General features: G+C 44.5%; 2 pseudogenes; both read right to left on the bottom strand.

Annotated features, from left to right (window-relative positions):
• LOC125641574 (protocadherin alpha-13-like) overlaps nt 1-18,668 on the bottom strand; it is a 174,205-nt pseudogene extending 155,537 nt beyond the window's left edge.
• Nucleotides 3,545-6,922, bottom strand: LOC142073050 (protocadherin alpha-13-like; annotated as a pseudogene).
• Nucleotides 18,669-18,938: the final 270 nt, after the last annotated feature.

The following is an 18,938-nucleotide window of genomic DNA, read 5'->3' as shown; positions in this document are numbered from 1 at the left end:
TTTACAGATTAATTCCAGTTCTGCAGTTTCACGTTGGAGTCTGTAATTTGCAAACTGGACACCATCAGATTAGGCCTGAATAAAGACTGGGAGTGGTTGGGTCATTACAAAACCAGCTCAGAAGGGGTTAAAAACCAGCCCTTGGAGAGGCCTGGGGCTGAGAGAAAATGGCTAGGCTGATTGGGGAAGCCACATCTTGGGCCACGCCCCAGTCAGGCCACAGCTGGCCCTATGAAGGGCTGTGAGACAGGAGCTAAACCAGTCTCTCTTTAGTTCTTGAAAGAGAAGGAGAGAAGGGTACTTGAGGTGGAGCAGTGCTGGGGAAGGGCACAGGAAGCTGAGGCGCTCCAGCCTGGTAAACACCCAGGCTGCAGGCCTTGGTAAAGGCCCATAAAGGTACTGGGGCTGCAGAGGGGCAGCCTGGGAATAGGCAGAGGCAGCAGGTCCTACCCCCTTGTGAATGATGAGTGGTTTACAGACTGCAGTCTGCCCCAGTGAGTAGGGGCTAGATGATAACTGGCAGTAGCCACTGAGGCAAGGTGGGGATAGAGGGTTGGGGGTTCCCCTGGGAAGGGAGACCCAGAGTGTGGGGGCACTGCCAGGGGGCAGCACTCCAAGGTAAAGGGGCACCAGGGTCTGGGAGGGACGAGGGGGCCAGCGGCAGGTGAGACACTGGCCTGCAGAGGGTGCTCCGTAAACTGGAAAAGAGCTAATTCCCAGACAACCAGCAGGAGGTGCCGCACCGGTGAGTTATCGCTCTGCTACAGGTACCTGCTGGCAGAATCCACAACGATCAGTTTATATTTTCCCATTTCTGGAAGGTCTGGGTAGGGGTCCCATAATATCTACAAATACTCTGGCAAACACCACCTTAATGATAGGCAAAGGTCAGGTCAGATGTCTTACAGGGTCCCTTTAACCTCTAACTCTTTTGACATAAAACAAAAATCTTGCAGTAATCTTTCACCATCTCAAAAATGTGAGTTCAATAGAAATTCTGTTTTAGCCTATCACAAGGTTGTCTCCACTCCTAAGTGTCCAGCAAAGGGACAATCATGAGCTAGCTTCAGCAACTCTATCCTAGGCTCAACAAGCACCAGTACCCACTTGTAAACCTCAGTACGGCATCAATTTTTCCCTATGGGAGCCTCCTTGTACAACAAGCCTCTTTCTAGAAAAATATCAGCCCTTTTCTTTCACAGATGGGGTATTATTCTGAGCCTTATCCCTCTCCTTGTCCAGGGAAGGATCAGCATGTTATGCCCCCACAAATTCCTTGTGAGTCTCATTTATGCTAAGAACAGACTCTGGCAAAGCAATGCGAGTCATGATATTAACCTGCTTAGACATGGCTAAAATATCACTACTAATTAAAACATCAGTGGGAAACTAGATTTCCAATATTAACATCTCCTTTAAAATTCTTGCATTCAGGGTAGACCTTGGCCAATGGTACAGTTATAGGGAATTCAGCCAAAGCCAATTACACTTTTACCAGAAGTCTGTCATCCTCCTTTATCAAACTTTTCTTGACCAAAACGACATGGGATGCTATGTCCCTCCAGAGTCCAGCCCTTACAGTCTATGCCATTTACCTTAGCATTTTCGATAAATGCTTCACTACACTCCCAAGACTCAATCCTAATATAGGTTTCAGAGGGGTAGCCGTGTTAGTCTGTATAGCAAAAACAATGAGGAGTCCTTCTGGCACCTTAGAGACTAACAAATTTATTTGGTCATAAGCTTTCGTGGGCTATAACCCACTTCCTCAGATGCATGGAGTGAAAAATACAGTAGGCAGGTATAAATATACAGCACATGAAAAGATGGGAGTTGCCTTACCAAGTGGGGGGTCAGTGCTAAGGAGGCCAATTCAATCAGGGTGGACATGGCCCATTCCCAACAGTTGACAATAAGTGGTGAATATCAACAGAGGAAAAATTTATTTTTGTAAGGACCCAGCCGCTCCCAGTCTTTATTCAGGCCTAATTTGATGGTGTCAAGTTTGCAAATTAATTCCAGTTCTAGAGTTTCTCATTGAAGTCTGTTTTTGAAGGTTTTTTGTTGAAGAATGGCCACTTTTAAGTCTGTTATTGAGTGTCCAGGGAGATTGAAGTGCTCTTCTACTGGTTTTTGAATGTTACAATTCTTGATGTCTGATTTATGTTCATTTATTCTTTTGCATAGAGACTGTCCGGTTTGGTCAATGTACATGGCAGAGGGGCATTGCTGGCACATGATGGCATATATCACATTGGTAGATGTGCAGGTGAACGAGCCCCTGATGGTGTGGCTGATGTGGTTAGGTCCTATGATGGTTTTCCTTGAATAGATATGCGGACAGAGATGGCAACGGGGTTTGTTGCAGGGATTGGTTCCTGGGTTAGTGTTTCTGTTGTGTGGTGTGTAGTTGCTGGTGAGTATTTGCTTCAGGTTGGGAGGCTGTCTGTAAGCGAGGACTGGCCTGCTTCCCAAGGTCTGTGAGAGTGATAGGATAGGTTGTAGATCCTTGATGATGTGTTGGAGAGGTTTTAGTTGGGGGCTGTAGGTGATGGCTAGTGGCATTCTGTTACTTTCTTTGTTGGGCCTGTCCTGTAGTACGTGACTTCTGGGTACCCTTCTGGCTCTGTCAATCTATTTCTTCACTTCCCCTTGTGGGTATTGTAGTTTTAAGAATGCTTGATAGAGATCCTGTAGGTGTTTGTCTCTGTCTGAGGGATTGGAGCAAATGCAGTTGTATTTTAGGGCTTGGCTGTAGAGAGTGGATCGTGGCATGTGGTCTGGATGAAAGCTGGAGGCCTGTAGGTAAGTATAGTGGACAGTAGGTTTCCGGTATAGGGTGGTGTTTATGTGACCATCGCTTATTTGCACTGTAGTGTCCAGGAAGTGAATCTCTTGTGTGGACAGGTCCAGGCTGAGGTTGATGGTGGGGTGGAAATTGTTGAAATCCTGGTGGAATTCCTCAAGAGCCTCCTTCCCATGGGTCCAGATGATGAAGATGTCATCAATGTAGAGTAGAGCAAGTAGAGTAAGGGTGCTAGGGGATGAGAGCTGAGGAAGCACTGTTCTAAGTCAGCCATAAAAATGTTGGCATACTGTGGGGCCATGTGGGTACCCATAGCAGTGCCACTGACTTGAAGGTATAAATCATCCCCAAATCTGAAACAGTGGGTGAGGACAAAGTCACAAAGCTCAGCCACCAGGTCTGCCATGATATTATCAGGGATATTGTTCCTGATGGCTTGTTGTCCATCTCTGTGTGGAATGTTGGTGTAGAGAGCTTCTATATCCATAGTGGCTAGGATGCTAATTTTCCCTCTGATACTCACACCTTCTTGTCAACTGTTGGGAATGGGCCACATCCACCCTGAATGAATTGGCCTCGTTAGCACTGACCCCCCCCCCCCCCGACTTCGCAAGGCAACTCCCATCTTTTAATGTGCTGTATATTTATACATACCTACTGTATTTTTCACTTCATGCATCTGATGAAGTGGGTTAGAGCCCACAAAAGCCCATGAAAGCTTATGCCCAAATAAATTTGTTAGTCTCTAAAGTGCTCCTCGTTGTTAATCCTAATATAGTTTGCTAGGATTTCCTCCTGCTCCAGTCCTGCCCCTGGAGCAATGGTAGTAGCATTCACTGGAGCATGTGGGGGAGTAGACCATGGGGTTACTTTAAGCGTCAGGCAATTCAGTTTTATATGGCCGAGCTGTTTAGAGAAGAGATGAGTGAGAGCGGAAATTATAAAAGCATATAACATAATGAATGACACAGAGGAAGTCAGGGAAATACTCTAGTTCCCCATTTCTCCTCATATAAGAATTGGGGGGGGGCCTTCAATAAAACTGAGGAGGAATTAATTGTAAACTAAAAAAAGGAAGCATATTTTTGCACCATGATCTATCCACCTGTGGAACTCTCTGCCAGGACACATTACAAGACCCAGAGTTTACTGGGAAACAAAAAAGATTAGATGTCATCTAGATAATTTAAAGCCAGTTACTTTAGATATAATATAATACAAAAAAAGGGATATCAAACCTAATGTTTGTGAACATAAGCCAAAAGCTACATGCCAGAGGTTAGCACTGAGTTTCACATATACTCAGGTTATCCCATAATTGTCCATTCTGGAGATCCCTGAACTTTCCACAGAAGCATCCCTAACTGGTCACCGTCACACACAAGATACCAAACTGAAGGGCAATTGCTCTGATACAGCAGACATATCACTACCATTTCATTCCCAAAAATAAACTACCACTGCAATTAAAATATATAAACTGTCCTCATAAACATCTCTTCTAAAGCAATACAATCGGGTTTAATTTATTTCTATTACATTTTAATGGAAAACAATCCTGTCAACCCACATTTAGATCTCAAAATATTTGAATACGTAATAATTATAGAACAGATTCATGAAACTCACCTGGCCAGATGAATTTGGTGCCAACTCCTGTTCCTTCACTGTCCCACTTTTCTCTGCCCAATTAGAGCAGTTGGGACTGAAAACCATCAGGTCATTCTTGGCGGTGACTTCCCAGACACACAGCTTCCGGCTCTGGCGCTGCGAATAGGACCAACTCCCCACCTCGCTCGAGCACACCACGGTGGCTTTCCCAGGACCGCACATCACTTCCGGACCCGGGTGGCATCTCAGGCCAACGTACACGACAATCACCAGCACAAACAGCCCGGACAACGAGCAAATGGCGATCATTAAAGACACGTTCATGTCGACCAAGGGCCCTTCGCTCCCGACCCTTTGCCTCGAGTCCCATTTCACAGCCTGCGGACTCTCCACCAGGGACAGGCTGACTGTGGCTGTCGCTGACAGCGCCGGCTCCCCATGGTCCTTCACCAGGATCACGAGTCTCTGGCTGGGGCCGTCCGCCTCCTCCAAGGCCCGCGTGGTGCTGATCTCCCCGCTGTACACACCCACCCGGAAAGGCCCCGCAGCCCCGGCCTCCTGCACTTCGTAGCGAAGCCACGCGTTGTAGCCGGAATCCGCATCCACCGCTCGGACCTTGCCCACCACGTGCCCTGCGCCGGCCGACAGCGGAACCAGCTCGGGCCCTGGCGAGCCGCGGCCGGAGCCAGGCGGGGACACTGCCGGCGCGTTGTCATTTTCATCCAGGACGAAGAGCTGCACGGTCACGTTCCCGCACAAGGAGGGGAACCCGGCGTCCCTCGCGCTCACCTGGAACTGCAGCACTTGCAGCTCGTCGTAGTCAAAGGGCTGCAGCCCATAGATGTGCCCGCTCTCCGAGTGCACCGAGATGTAGCTGGACACGGGCTGCTGCTCTCCCACACTGCGCTCCACCACCGAGTAGCTCACAAAGGCGTTTTCCCGCACGTCCGGGTCCGACGCCGACACGCTCAAGAGATGGGCCCCGGGACGGTTGTTTTCCTTCACAAACACCGTGTACACGGGCTGAGGGAAAGCAGGGGCGTTACCGTTCACATCCGCGATCGGCACCAAAATGCTGCTGCTGGCCGAGAGAGACGGGGCCCCTTCGTCTCTGGCTGTCACCAGGATCTTATATTCAGACACTCGCTCCCGATCCACGGCCTCTGCCAGCACCAGCGAGTGATAATTTTTAAAGGTGGAGACGAGCTGAAAGGGCAGGTCCGGGGGATGGAGCAGGTGACTTTGCCGTTGTCTCCCGAGTGCCGGTCGGAGACGCTAATAAGAGCCACCACTGTCCCCGGGGGAGCGTCCTCCGGCACCGGCAGAGAGTGAGACGTTATTGTTAACTCAGGGGCGTTATCGTTCACGTCTAACACTTCTACGAAAACACTGCAGTGCCCAGATAATGGGAAATTACCTTTGTCGGTGGCCTCTACTCGAACTTCATGTAATTTAGTGTTTTCGAAATCCAGTTCTCCATTTACTCTGATCTCTCCAGTATTTGAATCTATTCTAAACGTGGCACTTACATTGGGTTGAGTAACACCGCGGAGTGTATATAAAATATCCTTATTAATTCCCTCATCTAAGTCGGTTGCGTTCACTTTAATTACCATTGATCCATCAGCTGTATTTTCTAACAATCGAACCTTATAACTAGATTGATGAAAAGAAGGGGCGTTATCATTCACATCCAGCACAGTGATCACCAGCTGAACTGTGCCCGTCAGCTCCGGTTTGCCCCTGTCAGTGGCGGTGAACAATAAACGATGCTCAGGAGTTTCCTCTCTGTCCAGAGATTGCTGTAAAACAAGGATTAAAGATTTACTTTGCTCTTCATTAGTTTGCACCTTTATGGTGAAATATTCACTTGGGCTGAGTTTATAGGTTAGCAGCGAGTTTGTACCAAAATCTGCATCAGATGCGCCCTCTAGTGGGAAACGCGAACCTGGAAGCGTCAGTGATTCTGCTATACTCAGTTTTTCTTCGTTTACCGAGAAAACAGGAGCATTGTCATTTATATCCTGTATCTCCACTTCCACGTGAAATATCCTCAGGGGTTTGTCCACTATCACCTCCAGGTCAATGGCGCACAGGGGGCTCTGGCAGCACACCTCTTCCCTGTCTACTGGCGACTTAACAAACAAAACGCCGCTCTGAAAATTTACCTCAAAATAGTCTCCCCTGCCTTTGGACACCATCTGGGACATCCGAGGCACCAGCTCCGACACCTCCAGCCCCAGGTCCTGGGCCAGTCGGCCCACAATGGTGCCTTGTTTGAATTCCTCCGGCAGGGAATAACTGACCTGGCCGCTGCCCACCTCCCAGGCCGTGTGTAGCAGAACCAGCCGCAGCAGCTGCCCGGTTACCAGGGAGTCTCCCCAGAGAAGATTCATTGCGAATGCGGAGAGAGCCGGCTAACAAATAAAATCCAAGTTTTTGCCTGAAAATAAATATGCTTTAATATATCCTGCCACGTCTTTGCCTTCCACGACTCGAACTGAACCTTTGCAATGCCGATCAGTCTCTGATTTGCTGCAGATGTTGTTATGAATACGGTGGGAGGAGCTGTCTTTTTTCCTTTCAATGAAAATGTACGTTCAGTCAACAGCGACACCTTGTGGTGTACATATAAAGTCTGTTGCTAGCTCTTTCTTTTCCTTATATTTAATCATCATTCCTTCCTGTTCCCCGTTCCACCCTCCCATTATGGTATAAGGACTCTTTTGATCAACTATACTTAATTATTGGCTCTAATCTATTTTTTGTAGATTGTCCTGTCATCGGAACTTAATTTCAGAAGGAATAATCGTTAAAAGTCTGGAGCAATGCTGATACTGTGGGTTGTAGTACATGGCGTCTAATTTTTTTGCCGTCCCTGAGGTGAGATTCTTGTAGCCTGGTCTCCGCCCCCAATATTAGTGTTAGCTAAGTTAGTATTTAAATTAATGATCTCTCATACTTGTTTTGTCTTTTGCAAAGAGGAAATATGCATCAGCTAACTGGAAATATATAATATGGTTTTTATACTTATCTGAATGCAGAAAGTTAAAGGCTTTCCATCTTTCAGGTGTTCAGTAAAAGAAAAAGTAAAACATCATTCTTGTTCGGGTTTTAAAGTACACTTTCATTTGAAAACTTTCCACCTTATTTTACGAAATGCATTGGTGAGTCCCTTTACAGTTAATGACTGTACACAGAATGGAACTAACAAGTCACAATGAACTATAATAGGCCTGCTAACTACAACTACATGTAAGTTAGGTGTTGTGACAGTAATTGTTAGTGAAGTGAATGTGAAAACTCAAGGAACATTTTCCCTTTTGCCCAGGCTGGGTGCTCGTTTTATTTTGTAATATGACGTATTTCTGAATAAATATCCCCACACCATTACTTCATGCCTGGTGAATAATAGACATTTTGCAAAATCTCTACCTGTGTTTCTAAATATAAATTATCGGGTAGACATCAAGTGACCCTATATTGTGACAGATCGCTACAGCCAGAGCTCTGCTCCCCCAGCAATGCCTCGCCTCTAGAAAGCAACTCAAAAGCCCTAAGGAACTTTCTCTCTAGATTAGAAGATGGCTGAACTTAAAACCAGCCGACAAAAACATGGTGGCTTGGCAATTCGGATCTTCTCCAGTCAGAATCCACCTGACTGCGGGCGTCCTCTTACAACTCCCCACCTGAGCAGTCCACGACAAAGACACATTGCAGTGGAATAGCTCAAGAAGCCACTGAATTAATTTAATGAAAGTAATGGAAATTCTTAATGCATTGCACAATGGAAACATGAAACTTTCAGAACAGGTTGGTGCTCTTCCTGCTGTCCTGAAATATATGAAACGGCACAGAGGCCTCTCAGGAAAGGCTAGTGGAAGCTCACTTCGTATTAAGAGGTGGAAGGCTTGAAAACAGAAAAGCCACAGAGTGGAAATAAAGATCAGCAAGATTCAGAGTAATTATTTAAAAGTATCTATCAAACAGGTGGCCTAGGGAACATAGCCAGAAACTCTACTCCGCATTTAATTAATTTACCAGAAATGGAACGAGCCAATAACATGCTCCAGTTTATGGGCTCCTTTTTAAAGAAATCTTTATTAAGGTCACGTCATCTGTCATTGATCTGAAAGGGTCCAGAGAATCAACCAGCCCAAAACTATTACAGGAAACTTGTTTAAATTTTCAGGATAGGGAAAAGGTTATTTATCTTGCCAGAAGACTGGAGTCTACCACATACACTCTTAAGTCAGTGCACACACCAAATGTAAAAGTATGGTATTTTATCTTGTTTTAAAATCACAAAGGGAAAAAAGCATTAATATTTCTAGCTCCTAGAGACCTAAGTCTTTCAGACTAGTAAACTCCATTTTATATTGGAAGCTGTCTGAGCCAAGGACTATCATTAATGAACTGTTTGCACAGTGCTCCACACACAAGCTTTCTCATATCCTGAAATGCTTTGGATACTTTTCAATGTTTCCTTATTTCAAAAATCAGGAGATGCCACACATTTCCTGGAATTATTGACATAACCAGAGGAAAATCTCCAGGATCTCAAGAAGCCAGCAGGTCACAGATATAGAAGGATGATTAAAACCTTTGGAAATAAGCCAGTTTATCCTTTAATAAAATCAATAGCCTGAAATAATGAGTTAAAATAGAATAAAAATAAACAGTATAATGAATTAGCATTGGTTAAACTTAACACACAAGTATATTCAAAAGAAAGACAAGAAAGAAATAAGACAAGGGGGAACAACTGGGATTTAAAATGTATATATAAATGTAAATTAAAATAAGTTGTGGGTGATAACAGAAGCCCCAATTTGGCAAACTGGGTCCATGCCTACCACTGAAAATTACAGAAATAAAATGAGACTAATAAATGCTACAGTGGTCTTGCTGCTGCAAAAGGGAAATCCGTATCTAATAATCATATCTCCCAACTTCTTTCATGAATAATGTCACTAACATAATGGCTCTGTCTATGCTGTGATGCTGGCAAAGCAGGTGCCAGCTTATGCCAAGGTCCCCAGGCCTTACTTGAATACTGACAAACAAATAGCTGAAATCAGTCTGGTTCATCTCTGTATTAGTATTCTTAAAATAGGTATTAGAATTATAATAATGTGCTTAGTGTTTAGACTTTATTGAATGCTTGTAAGTTGCTGCATGAATTAATCTCACTTAAAACATCCATATCCCATGTTGTAAGGTAATATATGAGCATTTGCATTGTGAGCCCCTGTAACTGTATAAGTCAGGAGACAGGAGAGAAGTATTAACTAGTGTGAAGTACTAGTATCCAATAGAAGGTGTTATGTCCCACCTGACAAAAAGGCCCATTGACGCCAGATGAATTATTATGGAACATCAGAGAATAAAACCTTTTGTTGATTGTTCTGCTCTACCCTGCCTTTCCATGCCCCCTTCTCCTTCCCTTCCCCCACCTGCCAATGAAGAGGAAAGGTTCAAGTGAATTCCTCCAACCAGCTAAGTTTTCACTTGAAGCAGAAGGAGGGAAGGGGTAAAAACCCTTCACAAGAAGGAAGTGTATCTTTATGCTGCTTGGACTGTGAGGTGGAAAGGATGACCAAAAGATCCCCAGTGCTTAGCCTGAGTTAGCCCTACAGGACATACAGAGCTTGCTTATTATAAAAGCTTCTGGTTTGTTTGTTTGTTTTTAATTTAAGATTGGAACTTATTTGTATGTATATATATTTACCAGCTTTAATCTTGTAAACAACTCTCTTGTCTCCTTTTTTTACATAATAAATCTTTAGATAGTTTATTATAGGATTGGCTACAAGTATTGTCTTTGGTTTGCGATCTAAGGTGCAATTGACCTGAGGTAAGTGACTGGTCCTTTGGGAGTGGGAGTAACCTGAGAATCATCTATCCCACAGGCAAGCTCCCCTGGATAGAAAGACAGATGAGACTGTTTCTGACTCCATGTTAAGGTTGTTATAGTGCCTGAGGAGTTTACACTTGATAACTGGTTGTTTAAATCTAACCAGAGAACTCACAGCCAGTTTGGGGTTTGTGGCCTGTTTTCTAACATACCACTGAAGTTAGTAGCCACTCTCTTGAGCCACTATAGAACAGTTTGACATATGCTATTAGAATTGAAAAGGTAATATGAAAATAAATACATCCATATAAATCTGTACATATAACTGGAAGCAGCTTTTCTAATCACCATTGGACAGCAAAATGTCAAGCAATGATTTCATTCTCTCTAATGCTCAGAAGGCTTTTGACCGGGTTGTGTGGCTTTTCTTAGTTCAATGCATAACAATATTTATATCCAGCCTTAATTTTCATTGATATATTTCTGATCTACAGAGTGGTCCATGGCCAATGTTATAAAGTTGGAAAGAAGAATGTATCAGGCATACCCAAGTTTCCTCTATTATTTGCTTTCATAACAGGATACATCAAAAAGTGTTGATCTAAGCTGATGCTATTATGCTTTAACACGATCATGTAAATCTATGTGATGGATCACAGTCCTTGAACTTCTGCCCAGGTGTCCCTACACAGTCCTCACACCAAGGCCACCACCCAGCAACCCACCTGACCCAGTTGAGAAGGGAGCCAGTGAAGCTCTATCTTGCGAAGGCCCCACCCACAAAGCTCCTGGCTGGGGGAGATATCCAGCAGACCAACTAGCTGGGATGCTCTACCTAAACCAGAAAGAGGCACAGATGTTATCTGAGCAACTAGATTAATTCCTAACTTGCTGCTACTGCCTGAGCCCTGCCTTTCTGCCTGTTCCTGGTTCCTGTCATCCTTATTCAAGATCCCTCTCTGTTCCTCCTTTCCTGGCTCATTCCAGATCCCTGCTTCTATGCGCTACACATGACTCCAGCTCTGACCTTTGGCTTGACACCTGACTCTGACCCCAGTTCTGGTTCCATGAGCCTGACTCTAACCATTAGACATGAACACTTACACCCCAGGCCCTATAATCTATCATTGAGGATGCCTGCATTCTGGATTAATGTTCTATACTTTAGGAAACAAAATTAAAACTACACAAAACAGAAATACTGCTGATTGGACTCTCCAAATGTAGGATACTACATTTACAATCTTTGAGTCTTTGGGAGGAAATTAAATACCCAGGGACACCAGTTACAGATAATATTGAAGGATTATGCAAGACTAATTTTAAAACTATTATTAAACTCCTTCATGGTGAAGAAATAATCTGGAATAAATTATATATCTGTTGATTAGGGCAGAGAACTGCTGTCCATATGAATCATTTACCCAGCAATTTTGTTAATTATACTTACTGTCTGTAAAAATATCTAATACCTTCTTTCTGAATTTTGACCAAATAGAGTTATTATTTTTATGGACCTTTAAATACCTCCAGAGAAATTATTAAATGATTGCAATTTCTTTCTGAAGAATGTTAACAGGATTATCCAATTTGAAAAGATATTGTTAGGCAGCCATTTAAAATAATGGCTGCAATGTCATTCCGGAGGCTGAAGAGAAGATTGTACACCTAAAAGGACAGTGACATCTGTCATGGATCCACAGAGTCTGGTTTATGCCCCAGCAATAACCAGTCCCTTGACAGTGACCCTTTTAATATGCCAAACCCCAAGGGTTCACACAGTTCCTGAGGAGCAGGCCCATGGTCTCCGAAATTCCAAAAACTGAGTTTTCAGGCACTAGTGATCACTGTATCTGACCATGACTCTCTGTAGCAAATCCAGGCAAGACAGACTCTGATGGAAGGCTTGCACTGTCCCTCTTTCATGCAAAAGGCTTTCAGTGAATATTTTCAGGAACAGCAGGCAGCCATTTCAAAACAAGGTAATAATGTATTAGTCACTTGGCACACAGTATATGGAAGTCCTTAGGTTGCAAAGAGAGGCAAAGATTAAGACATAGTCCATCGTGGTCCAGCCAGTACAAGCTGGCTCTGGCTTTCTTCCTGGTCCTCAGTCCCAGATAAGAGCTGTATGTCTCTCCGAAGCACAGCCCTTATTCCAGTCACTTGATACCTTTCTCCTTTCTTCTCCAGACGAGTTCACATGTTCTGCCTAACAGGGTTTCCTGCTGTTAGATGTCAATTTTTCAGTCCGTGCGTGCGTGCGTGCATGCGTGCGTGCGTGTGGTCTCATTGTCTTTCTGGAGCCTCTGTTTATCTGGGTCAGTTTCAACCAGTTCTTTAATGACCCATTCATTCCACCCCATACAGCTAGGAGACACACAACTCATGTTTCCTACTCTGTTCCAAGTCCCTTTTGCATCCACTGAGTAACTACAGAAGGAAACTTAGGCACATGAAAATATTACAGAAAATTCCATTTGTCACAACATAATTTTCAGAAATTATTCGGAAACGGAAGTTTTCTTAACGAAAGTACAGCAGTTCAGCAATTCAGACACTGTCTGAAAGGGAAGGAGAAGAATTTGGGGTACTTTTAAATTTAGCAAATTCTTCAAACCAGAGTTACAGTCAGTACACAGTGACTGAAGAAAGACCCTTCCAAAAGTGTTTGTTTTCTATTGATTTAAAAGAAAAAAATCCCTTTTCATTTAGGAGCATTTTTTAAAAAGCATGCCTCACCCAAAATGTAGCAGTGTTCCCTCCTGGCCTGAACTCCTCAGTTTGAACTTTTAATATAAATATGTTCATCTATATGTAAGCAGTGTCAGGATGAGCTCCATCCTGACATCTGGCGGTGAGGTGTGGCAAGTTGTGGAAAAGAACTTCAAGGGCTGATATCATTTGCATAGGCACACCCACCACGCCTAGAATGAGGCCATAGCTGCCCAAATGGTCACTTTGGCTGCTGTGGGATCCCCAGTGTCTCTGTTATTGGGGCAGGAAGAATAAATTGTTATTACCCTGATTATGGGAACTGTGCTTGGAACTGTACTTGGCCTTTTGTTATGATGGACGGACTCACCATCAACTAAGTAGCACTTGCTAGGCAAGGGTCATGGGTTCCAAAACTCTATGAATTGAGAGAGGTTGGGGAAAAGTATTTATACTTGGTGGCATGGGCCCCTTGGTGAGGGCCTTACATGCTAATTGCACTTCTTCCTCTCTCCACTGTGGAATATCAGAGCTAATTTTGATTTCATTAGGAGTCTAGTTACAGACTGCTGAGCTCACTTAGGTCTAATGGTGCACCAGCACTGAGGCTCCCCTGCTACAAGCTGAATTCACCAAAGAGCTGAACTGACTAAGAGCAGAAATCACTGAGTGTTGTGTTAAGTAGTGGGGGAGCCTGAAGATATATTGTGGAGAAGTTTGCAGGATGGCTGGAGTACCTTGTGGACAGGCTGGTGGAGCAGTTAATAGGACAGTGGTAGCTGCTGGTGGGACGCAGAGCAGTTCTTGGGACGGCGGGAGCTGCTTGTGGGCTACGGCACTGGGCAAAGCAGTTAGTGGGGTGGCTGGTGGAATGGAGTGAAGGCCTATGGAGCTGTGGGGTGGTCAGCTTCAGATGATGTAAGGTGCCTGTTACCCCCACCCCCATCTCCACCCAGATTGGGAGGTAAAGCTCTGCAGATAAACTTTCGAACTCAGGGGCTGCCCTGACCAGGGACAGAGACTTTTGGGTCATTGGACTTTTGGGACTTTGGATGATTTGGGGTTGCTGGACTCAAGAACCAAAGGGAAAGGGCATGCCCCAATTTGCTTGGGGTGGGTTTTTTGCTCATGGGTTGTGTTATGAATCCTGTTGGTGGTGTTTCCCCAACATAATGCCACATTGTTTCTCTCTGTTATTAAAAGGCTTTCTGCTACACTCAGACTAGGTGCTTGCGAGAGGGGAAGTATATATAGCAGCAGGGGTGGTATATATTTGTCCCAGGTCACTGGGTGGGGGCTCGAGCTGGTTTGCATTGTGTTATTGGAATGGATCCCCTAGATATTGAACCTGGCCCTTGTTGCTGCCAACTCTTTCAGGCAGAAGGGTTACGTATATATACTTAAATCTGAATGTTCTGTCGTCTGGAGTCAGTTTCTAGTACCTACCCTGAATGGAAGGAATAAGAGAAAGGTACAATTTGCCTTTAATGTAAAAAATCACAGTTTTCGTTTCTAAAACTTTCTATTGTCTCTTTTCAGCACCAAAATCCCATAGTTTTAAAATGACATTCTATACTTATAAATATAATTACATCTTCATGATCTTCATATTACAGACACTTGCAACCTCTCAGCAAATTAATATTCAGACAAATTTTTCTCTCACATTCCATGTTTTTTCACTTCATAACTCCATTGATCTCAGGAATAAATGAGAAGACAATCAGGACTATTATTATGACCAGTATATACCAATTACGAAGGGAAACAAGTGGCGTGATTTTGGGAGCATAATCCTAATATCTGAAAGCATTTGAATTCCTTCAAATAAGTCACAATATTTAATCTTCTTTCTGAAATAAATTACACCACAAAAATAATTACTTACTTTTATAGCAACATATTTTAAAAGTCAATATTTGTGTGAAAGTCAGCCAATGCTTGGCTTACATTCACTCTCTTTGCATCTCCTATTACCAGCTCCAAACAAGAAAAGAAAGTGTAATTTCAAGTTGTTTCTTCCTTTTGCATTTCTCTGCTGAAATTGTCTAGCACTGTAAACATGTTGCATAGTCTGAAGTTAATGCAGAAGCAGAAAATTATTGCTCTGCTTATATTGTGCAACAGATGACAACTTTAGAACAATAGTGTTTTTCTTCTTCTTATTATTATTATTACTATTACTGCGTCTTCGAAGATGCAATTGTCAACCACAAATCTCTATAGCTCCATATGATTTTTCAGCAACTGTGTCAACATTTAAATTTCCTATCAATTGTGACTAACAATAACTGTTACAACATCTACTCATGTTTAAAGCTAACGTATACATAATAATTCATATATTATACATAATAATTCATCAGAAAAATAACTTAGGGCATTGTTCTCACCAAAATATTTTAGCTATTTACCTTTCATCCATTAAAATTTCCACTGAAACTATTCAATTAAATAAAGTAATCGAGCGAGCTGGAATGAAAAATAGGTGATACTGAAAGGATTAAAACTGTTGAGAGAGGAGATGAGTGATAGGGTACTTGAAAGAGCCATACAATATAATGAATTATACAGACAAATATCAGTGAAAAATTCTGGTTTATCGCTTATCATAAAACAAGAACAAGAGAAATGAAACTGAGGAGGAACCAATTTAAAATTGATAAAATAAAACACATTTTACGCCGTACATTGTCGACTTGTGGAACTCTCTGCCTCTAGACACTGAAGAGACCAACAGTTTATTGAGAAACAATCAAAGATGAAAGGTGTGTTTAGATAATTTAAAATTACAATTAGTTTAGAAAGAATAAAATACCACTAAAAGCTATAAAAACCTAATGTTTCATAACATAAACCAACATCTATGTGCCAGGGGTTCACCTATAGGCCAGGTTTTCCCATAATTGCCCATTAGGGAGATCCCTGAACCTTCTTCAGAAGTATCTTTAACTGGTCACCTTCGGAGGAGAGAACAACTGCTCTCATCCGCTATATATGTTTTTACTATTATTTCATACTCAAAAATAATTATCACTTTAATTAATAATGTTGAAACTGTCTTCCTAAATCTAATGGAGCGAAAAGGTGGCTTATAAAGCAACACGTCTTAGTTTAATTTCTTCAAATACATTAAGGAATTAACATTTTTTAAAAATTCACAAACAAATATAGAACAAATTCATGAAACTCACCTGGCCAGACACATTTGGTGTGAGAATCTGCCCCTTCCCTGCCTCTCCATTTTCCGAGGAGTGAGGAAAGTTGGGGCGGAAAACCATCAAGTCATTCTTGGCGGTGCCTTCCCAGACACACAGCTTCCGGCTCTGGCGCTGCGAATACGACCAACTCCCCACTTCGCTCGAGCACACCACGGTGGCTTTCCCAGGACCGCACATCACTTCCGGACCCGGGTGGCATCTCAGGCCAACGTACACGACAATCACCAACACAAACAGCCCGGACAACGAGCAAATGGCGATCGTTAAAGACACGTTCAGGTCAACCAAGGGCCTTTCGCTCCCGACCCTTTGCCTCGAGTCCCATTTCACAGCCTGCGGACTCTCCACCAGGGACAGGCTGACCGTGGCTGTCGCTGACAGCGCCGGCTCCCCATGGTCCTTCACCAGGATCACGAGTCTCTGGCTGGGGCCGTCCGCCTCCTCCAAGGCCCGCGTGGTGCTGATCTCCCCGCTGTACACACCCACCCGGAAAGGCCCCGCAGCCCCGGCCTCCTGCACTTCGTAGCGAAGCCACGCGTTGTAGCCGGAATCCACATCCACCGCTCGGACCTTGCCCACCACGTGCCCTGCGCCGGCCGACAGCGGAACCAGCTCGGGCCCTGGCGAGCCGCGGCCGGAGCCAGGCGGGGACACTGCCGGCGCGTTGTCATTTTCATCCAGGACGAAGAGCTGCACGGTCACGTTCCCGCACAAGGAGGGGAACCCGGCGTCCCTCGCGCTCACCTGGAACTGCAGCACTTGCAGCTCCTCGTAGTCAAAGGGCTGCAGCCCATAGATGTGCCCGCTCTCCGAGTGCACCGAGATGTAGCTGGACACGGGCTGCTGCTCTCCCACACTGCGCTCCACCACCGAGTAGCTCACAAAGGCGTTTTCCCGCACGTCCGGGTCCGACGCTGACACGCTCAAGAGATGGGCCCCGGGACGGTTGTTTTCCTTCACAAACACCGTGTACACGGGCTGAGGGAAAGCAGGGGCGTTACCGTTCACATCCGCGATCGGCACCAAAATGCTGCTGCTGGCCGAGAGAGACGGGGCCCCTTCGTCTCTGGCTGTCACCAGGATCTTATATTCAGACACTCGCTCCCGATCCACGGCCTCTGCCAGCACCAGCGAGTGATAATTTTTAAAGGTGGAGACGAGCTGAAAGGGCAGGTCCGGGGGATGGAGCAGGTGACTTTGCCGTTGTCTCCCGAGTGCCGGTCGGAGACGCTAATAAGAGCCACCACTGTCCCCGGGGGAGCGTCCTCCGGCACCGGCAGAGAGTGAGACGTTATTGTTAACTCAGGGGCGTTATCGTTCACGTCTAACACTTCTACGAAAACACTGCAGTGCCCAGATAATGGGAAATTACCTTTGTCGGTGGCCTCTACTCGAACTTCATGTAATTTAGTGTTTTCGAAATCCAGTTCTCCATTTACTCTGATCTCTCCAGTATTTGAATCTATTCTAAACGTGGCACTTACATTGGGTTGAGTAACACCGCGGAGTGTATATAAAATATCCTTATTAATTCCCTCATCTAAGTCGGTTGCGTTCACTTTAATTACCATTGATCCATCAGCTGTATTTTCTAACAATCGAACCTTATAACTAGATTGATGAAAAGAAGGGGCGTTATCATTCACATCCAGCACAGTGATCACCAGCTGAACTGTGCCCGTCAGCTCCGGTTTGCCCCTGTCAGTGGCGGTGAACAATAAACGATGCTCAGGAGTTTCCTCTCTGTCCAGAGATTGCTGTAAAACAAGGATTAAAGATTTACTTTGCTCTTCATTAGTTTGCACCTTTATGGTGAAATATTCACTTGGGCTGAGTTTATAGGTTAGCAGCGAGTTTGTACCAAAATCTGCATCAGATGCGCCCTCTAGTGGGAAACGCGAACCTGGAAGCGTCAGTGATTCTGCTATACTCAGTTTTTCTTCGTTTACCGAGAAAACAGGAGCATTGTCATTTATATCCTGTATCTCCACTTCCACGTGAAATATCCTCAGGGGTTTGTCCACTATCACCTCCAGGTCAATGGCGCACAGGGGGCTCTGGCAGCACACCTCTTCCCTGTCTACTGGCGACTTAACAAACAAAACGCCGCTCTGAAAATTTACCTCAAAATAGTCTCCCCTGCCTTTGGACACCATCTGGGACATCCGAGGCACCAGCTCCGACACCTCCAGCCCCAGGTCCTGGGCCAGTCGGCCCACAATGGTGCCTTGTTTGAATTCCTCCGGCAGGGAATAACTGACCTGGCCGCTGCCCACCTCCCAGGCCGTGTGTAGCAGAACCAGCCGCAGCAGCTGCCCGGTTACCAGGGAGTCTCCCCAGAGAAGATTCATTGCGAATGCGGAGAGAGCCGGCTAACAAATAAAATCCAAGTTTTTGCCTGAAAATAAATATGCTTTAATATATCCTGCCACGTCTTTGCCTTCCACGACTCGAACTGAACCTTTGCAATGCCGATCAGTCTCTGATTTGCTGCAGATGTTGTTATGAATACGGTGGGAGGAGCTGTCTTTTTTCCTTTCAATGAAAATGTACGTTCAGTCAACAGCGACACCTTGTGGTGTACATATAAAGTCTGTTGCTAGCTCTTTCTTTTCCTTATATTTAATCATCATTCCTTCCTGTTCCCCGTTCCACCCTCCCATTATGGTATAAGGACTCTTTTGATCAACTATACTTAATTATTGGCTCTAATCTATTTTTTGTAGAT

Source organism: Caretta caretta, chromosome 8, assembly GCF_965140235.1.
Source record: "Caretta caretta isolate rCarCar2 chromosome 8, rCarCar1.hap1, whole genome shotgun sequence".
Taxonomy (NCBI): domain Eukaryota; kingdom Metazoa; phylum Chordata; order Testudines; family Cheloniidae; genus Caretta; species Caretta caretta.
The sequence above is the reverse complement of the archived record's forward strand: the minus strand, read 5'-3'. Positions and strand labels throughout refer to the sequence as shown.